Source organism: Portunus trituberculatus, chromosome 37, assembly GCF_017591435.1.
Source record: "Portunus trituberculatus isolate SZX2019 chromosome 37, ASM1759143v1, whole genome shotgun sequence".
NCBI lineage: Eukaryota > Metazoa > Arthropoda > Malacostraca > Decapoda > Portunidae > Portunus > Portunus trituberculatus.
In genome coordinates this window covers 5,550-23,732 of record NC_059291.1, presented here as the reverse complement: position 1 = coordinate 23,732, position 18,183 = coordinate 5,550, and the positions used below count along the sequence as shown (strand labels likewise).

At 40.1% G+C, this 18,183-nt stretch overlaps 1 long non-coding RNA gene across 1 annotated transcript; it reads right to left on the bottom strand.

The window, feature by feature from the left end:
• Positions 1-13,017: 13,017 nt before the first annotated feature.
• LOC123514187 lies at positions 13,018-16,546 on the bottom strand. The gene is made up of 3 exons (XR_006677528.1): positions 16,406-16,546; positions 14,039-14,165; positions 13,018-13,036 (listed from the first exon to the last, which is right to left on the bottom strand). It is a non-coding gene; the product is annotated as an uncharacterized LOC123514187 (long non-coding RNA).
• Between the last annotated feature and the right edge of the window lie 1,637 nt (positions 16,547-18,183).

Genomic DNA, 18,183 nt, shown 5'->3' with positions numbered 1-18,183 from the left:
ATGCCAAACTATCTAAAATGCCCTTAAAATATGCCAAACTGTTTAAATATACCCTCAAAACATGACAAACTGCCTCAAAATTCCTCAAAACCTTAACTGCCCAACCTAACCTAATGTAACCTAACCACACCTCCCACACCTCACACCACACCACTGACCTGCATAAGGAAGGGAGCCGTGTGACCTCAGCGTTGAGTGGCCACCTCCTCTCGGGTCACAGTGAAGTCGCAGTCCAGGAATCCTGTGGCAAAGGTCAGAGGTCACACAGGTCACACTGGGATAGTAATAATAGTAATAGTATGAGCACAGGAGGATAATAGTATAAGAATCTAGGGTATTACTGCAGAGTTTCACCACAATCAGCTACGTGTTTTTTACCCACCTCAAGAGATTGAGCTCCTGATTATGAGTAATTTGAACCCCATATATACTAGGTGCAACCTTTTTGAATGGCGACACAGATTTTTAAAATTTAAGCGTGTTTTGGTGATGAGCCGTGACAATAGCCTCCCACATCAAACCCTGCCGCACACTGATGGTGTCAGGCGCTCGCGGCGGCTCGGCGGGCTCCTGACACACCATTGTCTGAGCATGCGCTTAATTGTTTACGCTGATTGATTCTGTTCTTTGAAACTGAAGCGGCGGCCAAGGAAAAAAAAAGCATAATTATTTCCACCAATCACGACGGCCCCTGAGGTTAGGTTTAATTGGGTTAGCTTAGGTTTAGTTAGGTTAGGTTAGGTTGGGTTGGGTTGGGTTGGGTTGGGTTAGGTTGGGTTGGTTACTAGTTAATTTATCTTTAGGTTAGGTTAGGTTATGGGTTGCATTGGGTTGGGTTAGATTAGGTTGCGATGAGATGGAGGGATGTTGGCTAGAGGCAGTAGAGGAAGGAAAAGATTTAGGAGTAGTGATAGACAGGACTATGAAATTTTCAAAGCAATGTTTAGAAGCAAGAAATAGGGCAAATAGGATCCTGGCTTTTATAAATACAAATGTTAGTTATAAAAGTAAGGAAGTGGTGCGTAGCTTATATAATTCCTATGTTAGGCCCCATTTAGAGTATTGCATACAGGCCTGGTCACCCCACTATAGGCAGGATATCAACAGTTAGAAGCAGTTCAGAGAAGAGCAACTGGGATGATACCAGCATTAAAGCGCCTGGAGTATAGAGATAGATTAAAGGAATTAAACATGTTTTCATTTGAGAGGAGATGTATAAGAGGGGATATGATAGAGTTATTTCAAATGTTCTCAGATACAAACTACATAGATGTGAGATCTTTCTTTACCTTAGAGGAGGGAAATAGGACTAGAAATCATGGCAGGAAGATTAGAAAGCAAGGCTGCAGGTTAGATGGAAGAAAATATTTCTTTAGTCATAGGGTGGTACACTTCTGGAATGCATTGCCAAAGACGGTTGTAAATAGCACTACTTTGACAATGTTTAAAAACAGATTAGATAAGCACTTCAATTTATTAGATTTATAATTATGTATAGCACTGCATGATAGTTTTTATAAGAAATTTACTATAGTTAAATAAGACATGATCCCCATGTATGGGGACCACAAATTGTAGAGGATTTCGCTGCAGGACTTAGCCCTGTTAATGGGCCAAATATTTAGAATTAGTATATAATGTATTGTGTACTTGTAAGTGTATCTTTAAGTACTGATGACGAGGTCGCTGTGCGACTGATACAGGATGACCTAGATGGGCCCTGGTGGCCCTTTGTTATCCTATTATTTATGTTATGTTATGTTATGCATTTGTTAATTTGTTTGTCCATTACAGGAATGGGCGATCCAAGGCCAGAGGGGGGGGGGAGGAGTTCCGGGCAGCCTGGCAGTCATTCTTCCCTCACTCACTGTGGGTGGTGTGGTGTGGTGCCATTACTCCATTGTAATAAACTGTCTTCACTGCCTCATTGTGGTGTTGTCACTAAGTAATAAATTGTGTAGAAATCTTTTTGTTTTGGTAAATTTGCTTTCCTGGGAATATTTGTGCATGGGTGGTTTGTGAGTCGCCTCAAGCTGGCTGAGGTCAGTCTCTCACACCAATATTGCCGCCATTAACCTCCCACTCTCTTAACAATAACATGGCAGAAATAAAAACACACTAATTAATTTAAAGCTTTTTATTTATTATCATGAGCAATACAAAAACAATTAGAGAAAGGATGAACTAATATGAACAAAATGACTCCTTATCATGAGGGATAAAATTGAATAGCATCGTAAATTAAGAAAAAAAAAAAACTGGAAAATCCTCAATAAAAAAAAAATGGTCCAAAATACTGCACTACTGGCCAAAAAATAGGAAAAATTAGTAAAAAACTGGCAAAAAAACAAAAATGGCCCCTAAAAACAGGAAAATAGTAAAAAAAACTGGCCAAAAAACCCAAAAATGGCCCCTAAAAACTGTACTAAGTCGAAAATACTCGAGAGAGTCTCCGGAGACAAGGCAGATGCATACTGGAGCTAAAATTAAATGCAAGAGTCTCCCTACACTTTTATTCAACAATTCTTGACATTATAGTACATTGCCTGCAAAACTCTACAAATACTTAATAGTAAAAAACAATGAATAAACAGTAAAAATATGAAAGATTACAGAAAAAACTCTACACAAATTTTCAAACATTAAAAAAAGTCAACAATTATCAACTTAATACAAAATAGACATTTACAACAATTTACAACTTTTACTACAATTTACGAGAGAGAGAGAGAGAGAGAGAGAGAGAGAGAGAGAGAGAGAGAGAGAGAGAGAGAGAGAGAGAGAGAGAGAGAGAGAGAGAGAGAGAGAGAGAGAAACAATGAAATAATAATAATTTACATGAAAACAATACATTTTAAACACACACACGCCCGGTAGCTCAATGGTTAGAGCGCTGGCTTCACAAGCCAGAGGACCGGGGTTCAATTCCCCGGCCGGGTGGAGATATTTGGGTGTGTCTCCTTTCACGTGTAGCCCCTGTTCACCTAGCAGTGAGTAGGTACGGGATGTAAATCGAGGAATTGTGACCTTGTTGTCCCGGTGTGTGGTGTGTGCCTGGTCTCAGACCTATCCCAAGATCGGAAATAATGAGCTCTGAGCTCGTTCCGTAGGGTAACGTCTGGCTGTCTCATCAGAGACTACAGCAGATCAAACAGTGAATCAAACAGTGAATTACATACACACAAACACACACACAAGATTAGAATAGGTTTGGTTAAGATAATTTAATATTCTGACACACAAACACAAACACACACACACACACACACACATTTGGTACTGAGGCTTCATGCCGCCCACATAGGCATCACCGTATTGAAGGGGTTAATTCTGAAAAGTGTCAGGTTATGCATTTAGGTAAAGACAACACAAACTTTACCTATGAGATGGAGGGATGTTGGCTAGAGGCAGTAGAGGAGGGAAAGGATTTAGGAGTAGTGATAGACAGGACTATGAAATATTCAAAGCAATGTTTAGAAGCAAGAAATAGGGCAAATAGGATCCTGGGTTTTATAAATAGAAATGTTAACATAATATAACATAACATAACATAAATAAATAGGATAAGAAAGGGCCACCAGGGCCCATCTAGGTTGTCCTGTATCAGTCCCATCAACAGGGCTAAGTCCTGCAGCAAAATCCTCTACAATTTGTGGTCGTTAGTTATAAAAGTAAGGAAGTGGTGCGTAGCTTATATAATTCCTATGTTAGGCCCCATTTAGTGTATTGCATACAGGCCTGGTCACCCCATTATAGGCAGGATATCAACATGTTAGAAGCAGTTCAGAGAAGAGCAACTAGGATGATACCAGCATTAAAGCGCCTGGAGTATAGAGAGAGATTAAAGGAATTAAACATGTTTTCATTTGAGAGGAGATGTATAAGAGGGGATATGATAGAGTTATTTCAAATGTTCTCAGATACAAACTACATAGATGTGAGATCTTTCTTTACCTTAGAGGAGGGAAGTAGGACTACAAATCATGGCAGGAAGATTAGAAAGCAAGGCTGCAGGTTAGATAGAAGAAAATATTTCTTTAGTCATAGGGTGGTAGACTTCTGGAATGCATTGCCAGAGACGGTTGTAAATAGCACTAGTTTGACAATGTTTAAAAACAGATTAGATAAGCACTTAAATTTATTAGATTTATAATTATGTATAGCACTGCATGATAGTTTTTATAAGAAATTTACTATAGTTCAACACACAGATTGTAGAGGAATTTGCTGCAGGACTTAGCCCTGTTAATGGGCCAAATATTTAAAATTAGTATATAATGTATTGTGTACTTGTAAGTGTATCTTGAAGTACTGATGACGAGGTCGCTGTGCGACTAATACAGGATAACCTAGATGGGCCCTGGTGGCCCTTTGTTATCCTATTATTTATGTTATGTTATGTTATGTTAGCTTAAAATACCTCCAAACACACAAAACTCACTAGAAACACCCAATATATACTGAAAAAACAACCCCACACACCCAAAAGACCAGTAACACACATCTCCCACCACTTATAACACTCAAAATAAACCAAACCCCTCAAAGTTCTCCCAAACCACACTCAAAACATGCTAATACTCACACACACCTCAATCCACTCCCAAAATACGTAAAATATACCTAAAAGATCTAACACACACTGAAAACACACGAAATGAACCCCAAAACATACTTTTAACACTCCAAACAGCCTGCAGAACTAATAGCTTAAAATACCCCAAATCTATCCCAAAACCAACAGTATGCATTATAAAGAACTTACCTAAATATTACACCTTGGCTCCTTCTCTTATTCCACCTTTATTTCTCATTTCTTCTTCATCCTTCTCCATTGTTACTCCTTCTTCTTCCTCCTCCTTCTCCTTCCATCCACACGTCTGAGCCTAGAAACACATCAAAACACTAGATATTAGACAAAATATTCAGGAAAAGGAGGGTGACTTAAGTATTATGGCTTTGCTGCTGCTCCTCTTCCTCCTCCCTTTCTCCTCTCTTCCTCTTTATCCTCCTTTATTTCAACTTTCTTCCTCTTTCTGCTACAATTATCTAAACATCTGAACCTAGAAACCCACGAAAACACGTAGAAATCACTAGATATTAGGCAAAATATCGACGAACTGTGGATTTGGAAAATTGGCGCCAGCCACTACCTTGGTGGCCTGTGGTTATCCGAGAGAGAACGGAACGGGGGTGACTCGGCTAAATTACGTAAATCATTTAATTTCAAAAATGAATTTTACAAAAAACGAAGCCACGGCCAAATGCTTGTTATTAATGAAATGTTAGACTGGTGGCTACCTTGTGACACATGTTTGGCCGAGGGTAAGTGAAGGAAACAAATATGAGAGGGTAATACAGACGCCTTGCTCTTTTATGCTCCTTATACCATTACTTGAAAATATTTGCGTACTGTTTTCACTCTCATATGTAAAGAAAACCTAACATTAAATGAATAGCCTTATAAATACCTTTAATAGACGAAGATTAGGCAGTGTGGTGAAGGCTTGCACGGTTTCTCATACTGATTGCCTCTTGGTGCTCCTTGAAAACTGTCGGTAATATAGCAACACTTCACTTTATTTGTGTGTGTGTGTGTGTGTGTGTGTGGTGTGTGTGTGTGTGTGTGTGTGTGTGTGTGTGTCTCTGGGTGTGGATGTGCATGGGTCAGTATAGCCCACCGCCACAACTGTGTTCACCACCACCACCGCTAAGAGACTACTGCCGTAGCAAAAGGTTATCTGTGAAGTCAGGACGCATGTATATATGTTTATCACCTAATCTTTTCAATTAAATAGAAAAATTTTAGTTTATTCTAAATTTCTAGTGTATTGCTATGATCTTAAATAATTAATATGCAACAAATTATACACAATGCACATGATTACAAAACAGAATTGTTACTTTCTTAGTTATGGAAATTTTACATCCTTAGGTTAACACAAGTAACTCAAAAATTAAACTTGCATTAAAATCAATATACATATATAATTCAAGCTTCCACCTATTCCAGTATGATATCTTGGAAAAGGCTACCACTACCACTGTTAATTATAAATCAAATAAGAATATGCTGTTATTTACAATAATGCAAAATGCCTAACTATATATATATATATATATATATATATATATATATATATATATATATATATATATATATATATATATATATATATATATAAATTGCACTCAAAATCTGCCAAACTGCCTTAATATGCCCTCAAAACCTGCCAAACTGTCTTAAAATGCCATCAAAACATGTCAAACTATCTTAAATTGGCCTCAAAACCTGCCAAACTGTCTAAAATTGCCCTCAAAATATACCAAACTGTCTTAATATGCCCTGAAAACCTGCCAAACTGTCTTCAATTCACTTCAAAACCTCTCAAATTGTCTTAATATACCCTGAAAACCAGCCAAACTGTTTTAAATTGCTCTCAAAACCTGCCAAAATGTATTAAAATGCCCTAAAAATGTCAAACTCTCAAAATGCCCTTAAAACATGCCAAACTATCTCAATATGGCCATAAAACATGTCAAACTGTTTTAAAATATCCTCAAACATGCCAAACTGTCTCAAAATATACTAAACTGTCTTAAACTGCCCACCAAACACATCAAACTGTCTCAAAATACCCTCAACACATGCCAAACTATCTAAAATGCCCTTAAAATATGCCAAACTGTTTAAATATACCCTCAAAACATGACAAACTGCCTCAAAATTCCCTCAAAACCTTAACTGCCCAACCTAACCTAATGTAACCTAACCACACCTCCCCACACCTCACACCACACCACTGACCTGCATAAGGAAGAGAGCCGTGTGACCTCAGCGTTGAGTGGCCGAGGTACCTCCTCTCGGGTCACAGTGAAGTCCTGTGGCAAAAGGTCAGAGGTCACACAGGTCAGGTCACACTGGGATAGTAATAATAGTAATTGTATTAGCACAAGAGGAGGAGGAGGAGGAGGAGGAGGAGGAGGAGGAGGAGGAGGAATTTGTGTTAAAATGTCCTCAAAACCTGACAAACTATCTTAACCCTTCTTGGCTTACGGTGATCGTACATGAATGATGATATTGTTCCGTCCAGAGAGACGGCGATCGTATCGGTAATCATGATTTTTCCCGCTTGACATTTGAAGATTGGCGCGGGGCTGTGTCATTATTTCTTGGCATTGCTCGATAATGAATTACTGGATCATATAGTGACTGAAACCAACTGATATTTCTGATATTTCAAAAATTACCCGTGAGTAGGGAACGGAAAATAAATTCATCCACCGTAAGCCAAGGGTTAAAATGTCCTCAAAACATGAGAGAGAGAGAGAGAGAGAGAGAGAGAGAGAGAGAGAGAGAGAGAGAGAGAGAGAGAGAGAGAGAGAGAGAGAGAGAGAGAGAGAGAGAGACCTTAGTGTTTTAGTGTGTGAGGCCATAAATTCAGTGTTATTGAAGCAGTGGGTCTTAAAATGTCATCAGAACCTGCCAAATTGTCTTAAAATGCCATCAAAACCTGTCAAACTTTCTTAAATTGCAGTTAAAATCTGCCAAACTCTCTTAATATGTCATGAAAACATGTCAAACTGTCTTAATATGCCCTTAGAACATGCCAAACTGTCTTAAAATGTGTTCAAAACATGCCAAACTATTTTACCATGGCCTCAAAACCAGCTAAACTGTCTCAAATTTCCTCAAAACATAACAAACTACCTTAATATGCCCTCCAAATCTGCCAAACTGTCTTCAATTTCCCTAAAAACCTCCAAAATTTTCTTAATATACCCTCAAAACATACCAAACTATCTCAATATGCCCTCCAAACTGTCTTAAAATGCCCTCAAAACATGTCAAACTGTCTCAAAATGCTTTCAAAACATGCCAAACTGTCTCAAAATGCTCTCAAAACATGCCAAACTGTTTAAAAATACCCTCCAAACATGCCAAACTGCCTAAAATAGGCTTCAAAATCTTACCCAGGCTAACCCAACCTACCTAACCCGACCACACCTCCCCACACCACACACCACACCACTGACCTGCATAAGGAAGGGAGCCGTGTGACCTCAGCGTTGAGTGGCCACCTCCTCTCGGGTCACAGTGAAGTCGCAGTCCAAGGAGTCCTGCGGCAAAAGGTCAGAGGTCACACAGGTCACACTGGGATAGTAATAATAGTAATAGTATTAGCACAGGAGGAGGAGGAGGAGGAGGAGGAGGAGGAGGAGGAGGAGGAGGAGGAGGAGGAGGAGGAGAGAGAGAGAGAGAGAGAGAGAGAGAGAGAGAGAGAGAGAGAGAGAGAGAGAGAGAGAGAGAGAGAGAGAGAGAGAGAGAGAGAGAGAGAGAGAGAGAGAGAGAGAGATTGAAATAGCAAAACTTTATGAAATGACAATATTTATTATTTTACCTTTTCTTTTCTCTCTTTTCTTCTTCTCCTCCTCTTCTCATATTCCTCCACCTCTTCCTTCTTCTTCTTCTTCTTCTTCCTTTCCTGTTCCTGATCCTCTTCTTCCTCCTCCTCCTCTTCTTGCCTTGGTCCGTCTTTCTCCATATTCTTAACACAATCTGAAATAAATAAAACTGGATTAATATTAGAGAGAGAGAGAGAGAGAGAGAGAGAGAGAGAGAGAGAGAGAGAGAGAGAGAGAGAGAGAGAGAGAGAGAGAGAGAGAGAGAGAGAGAGAGAGAGAGAGAGAGAGAGAGAGAGACCTTAGTGTTTCAGTGTGCGGAGGCCATAAATTCAGAGTGTTATTGAAGCAGTGGGTAAGTAAGTGAAGTGTTTGACAGTGACACATAGAGAATAAGTGAATAAGTGAAGTGATAATACAAGATACATAGTGACACAAGTGATACACTGCAGGAGTAATTATCACTACATCAATAAGAACACTAGCAGTCAAATAGTTGGTGGGCTTTGAGATAGGAGATACCCATAATGCCTTCTTTAGCCCGTTAAAACACAATGGAAATGCACATATTAGCTATATGCTGAGTACTAATAAAAAATTAATAAATAAAAAGATATTTATGTGTGAAAACCTTACAAAATGGCACATCTATCATGAACCCTTTGTCAGCGACTCCGCCACCCCGCACTGCACAACCCCACCCCCGCACCGTGTTCTGTTGGGGTGCTGACGTAAGAAGACATTCATTTCATCCCTTGTGACATGAAGCCACTTTTTGCCATAAACTTTTGTAATTTATTTTGGGTTGTCCACAAAACGCTTGGCTGCCGGGACACTGGTCCACGCACACAGCGACTGTACCACCTCGTCTGACATGAAGAGCTGGAAGCAGTGCAGACCACTCATGTCATTCCTTGGTACATCAGGATCAAAGCCACAAAAATCCTCAGTCAGGACCGGACCAGTACCGGGACGCTGGTCAGCAAAGGGATCAGATAAGACAGAGAAAGTATGGAGGGAAGCATGCAGTGCAGGGCTGCCTGGCCGCTCCTCATCCTCCACACTTCCATGTCCACATTTAAAACCATACACTCTTCGGCACTGTCCCCGAGAAACCATCCCATGCGCTCGCCTCGATTCCCGGTCCCCCTTCGCAGTTCCTCCACCCAGCGGATTTGACATCACATTAAAAGAGAAATATATGGTATATAATTTTGTTTTTGTGTAGGGGTTCCTTGAGACATGTCATGTATTTGAAGGGTTACGCAAGGCTAAAAAGATTGAGAAACGCTGCCTTATTCGTTACCATATTCTCTCTCTCTCTCTCTCTCTCTTCCTTTTCATATTTCTCTCTCTCTCTCTCTCTCTCTCTTATTCGTTTACATATTCTCTCTCTCTCCCTCTCCTTATGCGTTTCCATATTCATTCTCTCTCTCTCTCTCTCTCTCTTATGCATTTTCATATTCTCTCTCTCTCTCTCTCTCTCTGACCAATAGCGTGGCTTCATATATGTGACGTCAAATCAGCTGGGTGGAGGAGCTGTGAAGTGGGAGCCGGGAATCAAGGCGAGCACGCGGGATGGTTTCTTGGGGACAGTGCCCACTCTTCTAAACCAACATATATGCTTTCCATCTCCTTTAATTGTCATCCTCACCACTTCCATCACTTTCTTCCTGGGAGCTCCTGGCCTCACTGTCCTTTTCTGGCAAATATTCCTCATGTGAGTCACTAATGAGGCCTTCTGATTGACTCTCATTGTCCTCAGAATCCTGTAATTCATCTAATAGAGCCAGCTCACCCTCAGAATCCCTCAAGGGTGACAATGACAACACCATTACATCACACTGGTCAGTAACACACTGCCCGCCGGCCACCACCCCTCCCCCCAAGCCAGCATACCCAGTGTCCCTGAAAACAGTTAGTCACTTTGTCACTGAATCATAAAAAACACACAAAGCGAGTAGATGAAGCACTGATGGAGCGATGGCGTGCATTACTTCATCGCCTCAGGAGCAAAAATTTTAAAATACCTTGAAACACCCTTAAAACACCCTAATATAGCCTTAAAACAGCCAAAACAGTCTTAAACACCCTAATACACCCTCAAATAGCCTTTAAACAGCCCTAAAAAGCACTAAAACAGCCTTAACCGATTACCGCCCAGTGGATCATGTTTGGTGATCTGTCTTTGATGGCCTGTATCTTAAACATGCTGAGCAAATTGAGTTTAGAAAAGTGTTCTTACAGTAAGCAGAAGTGGGAGGACCTATTTATAGCAACGACATTCAAATCTCCCCAGTGGTCACGTCATTAGGAGGATTGAATTTTGTGAATTTTTTGTTCATGTTCAGTAAAAAATGGTGATGAAGTGTATGTCATATTTCTTGATCCTTTTCACTATACAAGCACAACACTTTCTACATGACATGTCAGTTGAATTATCTGCCCTATCACACCATCTACCGAATTGCAAGTTCACTACAATTAGAGGTGACAAATATGGTCCACTGGGCGGAACCGTTATCAGTCACCCAGTGTGAGATTCACAGCAGCACAGCAGCACAGTTGCCTGTAGACGTACTGTATACATCCTCCTGATTCTCTGATATTGTGAATGAATACTTTACAGAGCATATACTTACTAGCTTGAAAAGTTATTTTGCTCAACAGCTGCGAAATATGTCTAATGCTCCTGTGAAATGCCTCAGTGTGCAAGAAGCTACACACTTGTTATGTAGTGAGGAGTTCAACGTTGATCATGATGCAGAAGTAATAATAGACTTGGTGAACATTCCTCCTGATGATGATCTAAGTGATGAGGATGAAGTTGATGATGATAATACACTTATACCAATGGTAAAAGATGTCCCTGGTGCCATTGAAATTCATACCACACAAACCTGGCCAAGGAATGAAGAAAAAACGACGTCTGGACTGTGTTGATACACCAGTGTGGAGTAAGAAGGTTAGCGTTAGTTATTTGTTTAGTATTATGTCATGTTTTGTGTTAATAAAGTAATATGATGATGATTAACGTGTATTCACCAGATTCTTTATGTCATGTTTACTCAGGTATTTGTCTGTGGCCAGAATTACTCAAACACTAATTCATTGATTTTTCATCATTACTGTTGGAGTTTTAACTTGGAAATGCATGTAATGCTAAATATTTACTAAAGTGCTGTTTCTACTTCCAGGCACATGATACCACGGTACTCCAAGTGGGGTGAGATGTCAAACCAAACCGAAAAGCTGAAGGCCAAACTGCACCAACAACTTGACGGTCACACACCAGTTGACATCTTTGAGGATATTTCACCGACGACATCTTTGCGCTCATAAAGCGAGAAACAATCCGTTATGCACACACAGTGAAAAATGATCCCCTGTTTAGCTTGGAAGACCATGAACCAAAAGCCTTCATTGGCTTCCTGATCTATTCTGGGTACGTCACTCTTCCTAGCGAACCACTTTACTGGTCTGATGCTGATGATGTGGCTCAAAATACTGTCAAACAATTAAGCTCTATCCAGGAACAAGTACTTGAAGATAAAAGCGTACCTACATGTACAAGACAACAACAGTCGCCCACAAGATTGCACAGACAAGGCTTTCAAAGTCCGGCCCCTGATTGATATGCTAAATTCTTCATTCCAGCAGTATGGTGTGTTCCATAAGACTTTATCTGTTGATGAAATGATGGTGAGATACTATGGTCATGATGGCCTCAAGCAATTGATCAGGGGGAAGCCCATCCATCAGGTTTGGGTACAAGCTGAGGTCGCTTTGTGGTGATGAGGGTTATTGCTACAAATTTGACCTGTACTGTTGAAGTGTGACGTCGCACTGTGCATGGAGTGTTTTGCAAATTTCCACACACGTACATGAATATGAGGTCGAATGTTCATAGCAACAAATACAGTAATGTATATTTTGTGGATGAATAGCAGCAGTGCAGCAGAAAGTGATATAAAAGAGAAATATGTGTATGCCAAGTATTAGGACTCATTTTTGCTCATGTACAATTTATGAATAAAAGGTACAAATTTGAAACATTACAATTAGCCCAATTTGTAACTAGAAAAATACGCAGATGCTAAGTATACTACGAAAAAAGTATAGAAACCTTGATTTTTCCTTTACTAAGGTAAGTATATGCAATGGGGCCGAGACGCTAACTGATCCGCCCGCTGGATCATTTATGTCACCCTCTGCAACTCACTTAGGCTTTGACTTAAGTTATCATGATTTTTCCTTCAGCATGTCTTGGTTAGGTTACAAACACACAGCTTGCCAAAAAGTACTACAATCTCAACACGGGAAATAGGTCTGGGTGTTAATGGGTTAAACACCCTTAAAGCAGCCTAAAACTGCCTTAAACACCCTAAAATAGCCTTAAAACACTCTAAAACATCATTACATATCCTGAAACAGCCTTACAACACTATAAAACAGCATTACACATCCTGAAACAGCCTTAAAACATCCTCAAAGTCTTCAAACACCTTAAAACAACCCAAAACAGCCTTAAAACAGCCTTCAATACTCACAGTTGGCTAGGTGTGTCCCAGCTGGTGCAGTTGCCATGTTCCATCCCTACATAGAGCCACTTCCTTTAGTACGGCCGGTGATCCTGTAGGGAGGAGGTGGTGGTAGTGGTGATGGTAGTGAAATGGTGTGGTTTTGTGAGCATCTGATGTGGTAATGTTGGTTGTTTGTGGTGGTTGTGGGTGTGGTTGAACAGTGGTGGTGGTGGTGGTAGTAATAGGAGGATTTTAAAAAGAAGACAAATATTTTCCGGCCAAAACAAGTGAAAAAAAATTGAGGTTTATGAGACAAAATTGTAAGCAAAAAAAATGCTTTCACACACCCCACACTCACCAAACACACACCACACCAGCACACACCATTCCCACACCTGCACACACCAGCAAACCACAAAAAACCCTTTGCAAACACTGAAAAATGCAAAAAAAAACACCCAAAAAATATATAGTAGTTTACACAACAAAAAAACATTTACACACACACACCACACGTACCACACACACACCACACCTGCAGAAACCTTTCCCACACCTGCACACACCAGCACATTACACAGCTTGGTGTGTGGAGGGAGATATGGAGGAAAGAAAAGGAGGTGGTGGAGGGAAAAATGAGAAAAATTGTCAGGTTTTGAAGTGAGATTTAGAAAAGTACTATTTTGACTATGATAGAAGTGAGATAGGAGACTCAAAATTGGAGGGAAGGTGGAGGAAACATGGAGGAAATAGTCTACTGAAGGAAAAGCCTGGAGGTAACCTGTGGAGGGAGATATGGAGGAAACAGGACAAACATTACCTAACCAAAACGCACCCAAAATTACCTAAAATATTGCATCACACAACAAAACACACACACACACACACACACACACACACACACACACACACACTCACTCCACAAACAACCCTTAAATCACACCTGGAAAACGCCCACAATAAGTTTACCCTAGCCAACCCACACCAAAAACAATAAACACTATACATAGGTAGCTATAGTTGACATTACAAAAACATACAAAAAACACATTTACACACCCACCACACTCACAGCACACCTGCAGACACCTCTCCCACACACACACACTCACCTCTCCTCTGGAACTTGGTGAGTGGAGTATGTGTGGAGTTTTGCCGCAGAGAGGGCACAGGCAGCCCGTCACCACCAGCGGCTCTCCAGGGACCAGTTGTGACCTTGTGGCAAGCCATGGTGCACCTCTGGAATAGTGGTAGTTGTTGTAGTAGTGGTAGTAATAGTATAAGAATCTAGGGTATTACTGCAGAGTTTCACCACAATCAGCTACGTGTTTTTTACCCACCTCAAGAGATAGAGCTCCTGATTACGAGTAATTTGAACCCCATATATACTAGGTGCAACCTTTTGAATGGCGACACAGATTTTTTAAAATTTAAGCGTGTTTTGGTGATGAGCCGTGACAATAGCCTCCCACATCAAACCCTGCCGCACACTGATGGTGTCAGGCGCTCGCAGCGGCTCGGCGGGCTCCTGACACACCATTGTCTGAGCATGCGCTTAATTGTTTACGCTGATTGATTCTGTTCTTTGAAACTGAAGCGGCGGCCAAGGAAAAAAAAGCATAATTATTTCCACCAATCACGACGGCCCCTGAGGTTAGGTTTAATTAGGTTAGCTTAGGTTTAGTTAGGTTAGGTTGGGTTGGGTTGGGTTGGGTTAGGTTAGGTTAGGTTAGGTTTGGTTAGGTTAATTTATCTTTAGTTAGGTTAGGTTAGGTTAAATTAGGTTGCGTTGGGTTGGGTTAGATTAGGTTGGGTTAGGTTAAGTTGGGTTGGGTTACCTTACCTTAGGTTTAGTTAGGTTACCTTCTTTTCTGGACCAAACTCATTTTTTGTGTTCAATTTCGCCTTGTTTTTAATTCATTTACCACTTGTTTGTTGATGCAAATCATATGATGTTTCGGGGATGTAAAAAAAATGGCTTGATTTGCACCAAAAACAAGTGCTATTTTAATTCAAAGCAAGCCAAAATCTAACACAAAAAAATGGTTTCGTGCAGAAAGGGCAAGGTGGTGAAGCTCTGTAGGTTTCGCCATTTTGCTCATGCCAACATTAGCCAACCTCAAGCTTTAATCAAGCTTTAATTCAAGAACACCTTTTTGCATTTCTGGTTGGAGGCATCGCTTCTTTATAGATGGGGTTAACAATGGAAGGTGTATGGGTGCATAAGGTATCTATGGAGGCAATATGGGGGCGCAACAAGGCGTAGGAGGGCAGGAATCACCACCGCATATATGTGCATGTGCAGTACAAGGTGAAAAGGACAATTACAGAATACAACGAGACCTGGACAGGCTCATAGCATGGGCAGACAGGTGGCAGATGGAGTTTCATTCTAAAAAGTGTCAGCTTATGCATTTAGGTAAAGACAACACAAACTTTAACTATGAGATGGAGGGATGTTGGCTAGAGGCAGTAGAGGAAGGAAAGGATTTAGGAGTAGTGATAGACAGGACTATGAAATTTTCAAACCAATGTTTAGAAGCAAGAAATAGGGCAAATAGGATCCTGGCTTTTATAAATACAAATGTTAGTTATAAAAGTAAGGAAGTGGTGCGTAGCTTATAGAATTCCTATGTTAGGCCCCATTTAGAGTATTGCATACAGGCCTGGTCACCCCACTATAGGCAGGATATCAACATGTTAGAAGCAGTTCAGAGAAGAGCAACTAGGATGATACCAGCATTAAAGCGCCTGGAGTATAGAGATAGATTAAAGGAATTAAACATGTTTTCATTTGAGAGGAGATGTATAAGAGGGATATGATAGAGTTATTTCAAATGTTCTCAGATACAAACTACATAGATGTGAGATCTTTCTTTACCTTAGAGGAGGAAGTAGGACTACAAATCATGGCAGGAAGATTAGAAAGCAAGGCTGCAGGTTAGATAGAAGAAAATATTTCTTTAGTCATAGGGTGGTACACTTCTGGAATGCATTGCCAGAGACGGTTGTAAATAGCACTAGTTTGACAATGTTTAAAACAGATTAGATAAGCACTTAAATTTATTAGATTTATAATTATGTATAGCACTGCATGATAGTTTTTATAAGAAATTTACTATAGTTAAACAAGACATGATCCCCATGTATGGGGATCACAGATTGTAGAGGAATTCGCTGCAGGACTTAGCCCTGTTAATGGGCCAAATATTTAAAATTAGTATATAATGTATTGTGTACTTGTAAGTGTATCTTTAAGTACTGATGACGAGGTCGCTGTGCGACTGATACAGGATGACCTAGATGGGCCCTGGTGGCCCTTTGTTATCCTATTATTTATGTATGTTATGAGGCGACAAAACCAAACACTCAATTATTTTCACTTGGCAAAACTTTTTTCACCTTAATTGGCGCGTCTCACTCACTCTACAAACTTCACCTAATAACCATGTACACGCACACACCTGGGAATAACTCACCTGCTCCACAAAGCTTCAAAAACTGTCAATCTCAACACAGAGCTAACAATGGCCGAGGTTTCTCACACGTCTTCTACGCAAAATGTCCACATCATCCTATACACTTCCTCTATCACTCAAACTTCTTATAAATGCAAAATCACATTCAAATAAAAGAAATCTAATACGAAATGGTAAAGGAAAAGGAAAATAACATGTGTATTATATTCCCAATACCGAAATGGAGGTGTTTGGGTCACTCATAGGATAACAAAGGGCCACCAGGGCCCATCTAGGTTATCCTATATCAGTCGCACAGCGACCTCGTCATAGATACGGGTAACTGTAGGTAGTAAGTCTTATTTATTTACATAACATAACATATAACATAAATAATAGGATAACAAAGGGCCACCAGGGCTCATCTAGGTCATCCTGTATCAGTCACACAGCGACCTCGTCATCAGTACTTAAAGATACACTTACAAGTACACAATACATTATATACTAATTCTAAATATTTGGCCCATTAACAGGGCTAAGTCCTGCAGCGAATTCCTCTACAATCTGTGATCCCCATACATGAGGACCATGTCTTATTTAACTATAGTAAATTTCTTATAAAAACTATCATGCAGTGCTATACATAATTATAAATCTAATAAATTTAAGTGCTTATCTAATCTGTTTTTAAACATTGTCAAACTAGTGCTATTTACAACCGTCTCTGGCAATGCATTCCAGAAGTGTACCACCCTATGACTAAAGAAATATTTTCTTCTATCTAACCTGCAGCCTTGCTTTCTAATCTTCCTGCCATGATTTGTAGTCCTATTTTCCTCCTCTAAGGTAAAGAAAGATCTCACATCTATGTAGTTTGTATCTGAGAACATTTGAAATAACTCTATCATATCCCCTCTTATACATCTCCTCTCAAATGAAAACATGTTTAATTCCTTTAATCTATCTCTATACTCCAGGCGCTTTAATGCTGGTATCATCCTAGTTGCTCTTCTCTGAACTGCTTCTAACATGTTGATATCCTGCCTATAGTGGGGTGACCAGGCCTGTATGCAATACTCTAAATGGGGCCTAACATAGGAATTATATAAGCTACGCACCGTAGACACTGGAGACGCAGGGAGAAGGGTGTAAGCGAGTGTAAGTGTTAACGAGAGAGAGGCTGATTGAGGCAATGAAGTGTGTATTGTAGGACAGAGTGGCGCGGTACATGTGCAGATAATCTATTCATTTGTTAATTTGTTTGTCCATTACAGGAATGGGCGATCCAAGGCCAGGGGGGGGAGGAGTTCCGGGCAGCCTGGCAGTCATTCTTCCCTCACTCACTGTGGGTGGTGTGGTGTGGTGTCATTACTCCATTGTAATAAACTGTCTTCACTGCCTCATTGTGGTGTTGTCACTAAGTAATAAATTGTGTAGAAATCTTTTTGTTATGGTAAATTTGCTTTCCTGGGAATATTTGTGCATGGGTGGTTTGTGAGTCGCCTCAAGCTGGCTGAGGTCACTGTCTCTCACACCAATATTGCCGCCATTAACCCACTCTCTTAACAATAACATGGCAGAAATAAAAACACACTAATTAATTTAAAGCTTTTTATTTATTATCATGAGCAATACAAAAACAATTGGAGAAAGGATGAACTAATATGAACAAAATGACTCCTTATCATGAGGGATAAAATTGAATAGCATCGTAAATTAAGAAAAAAAAAAAACTGGAAAATCCTCAATGATAAAAAAAAAATGGTCCAAAATACTGCACTACTGGCCAAAAAATA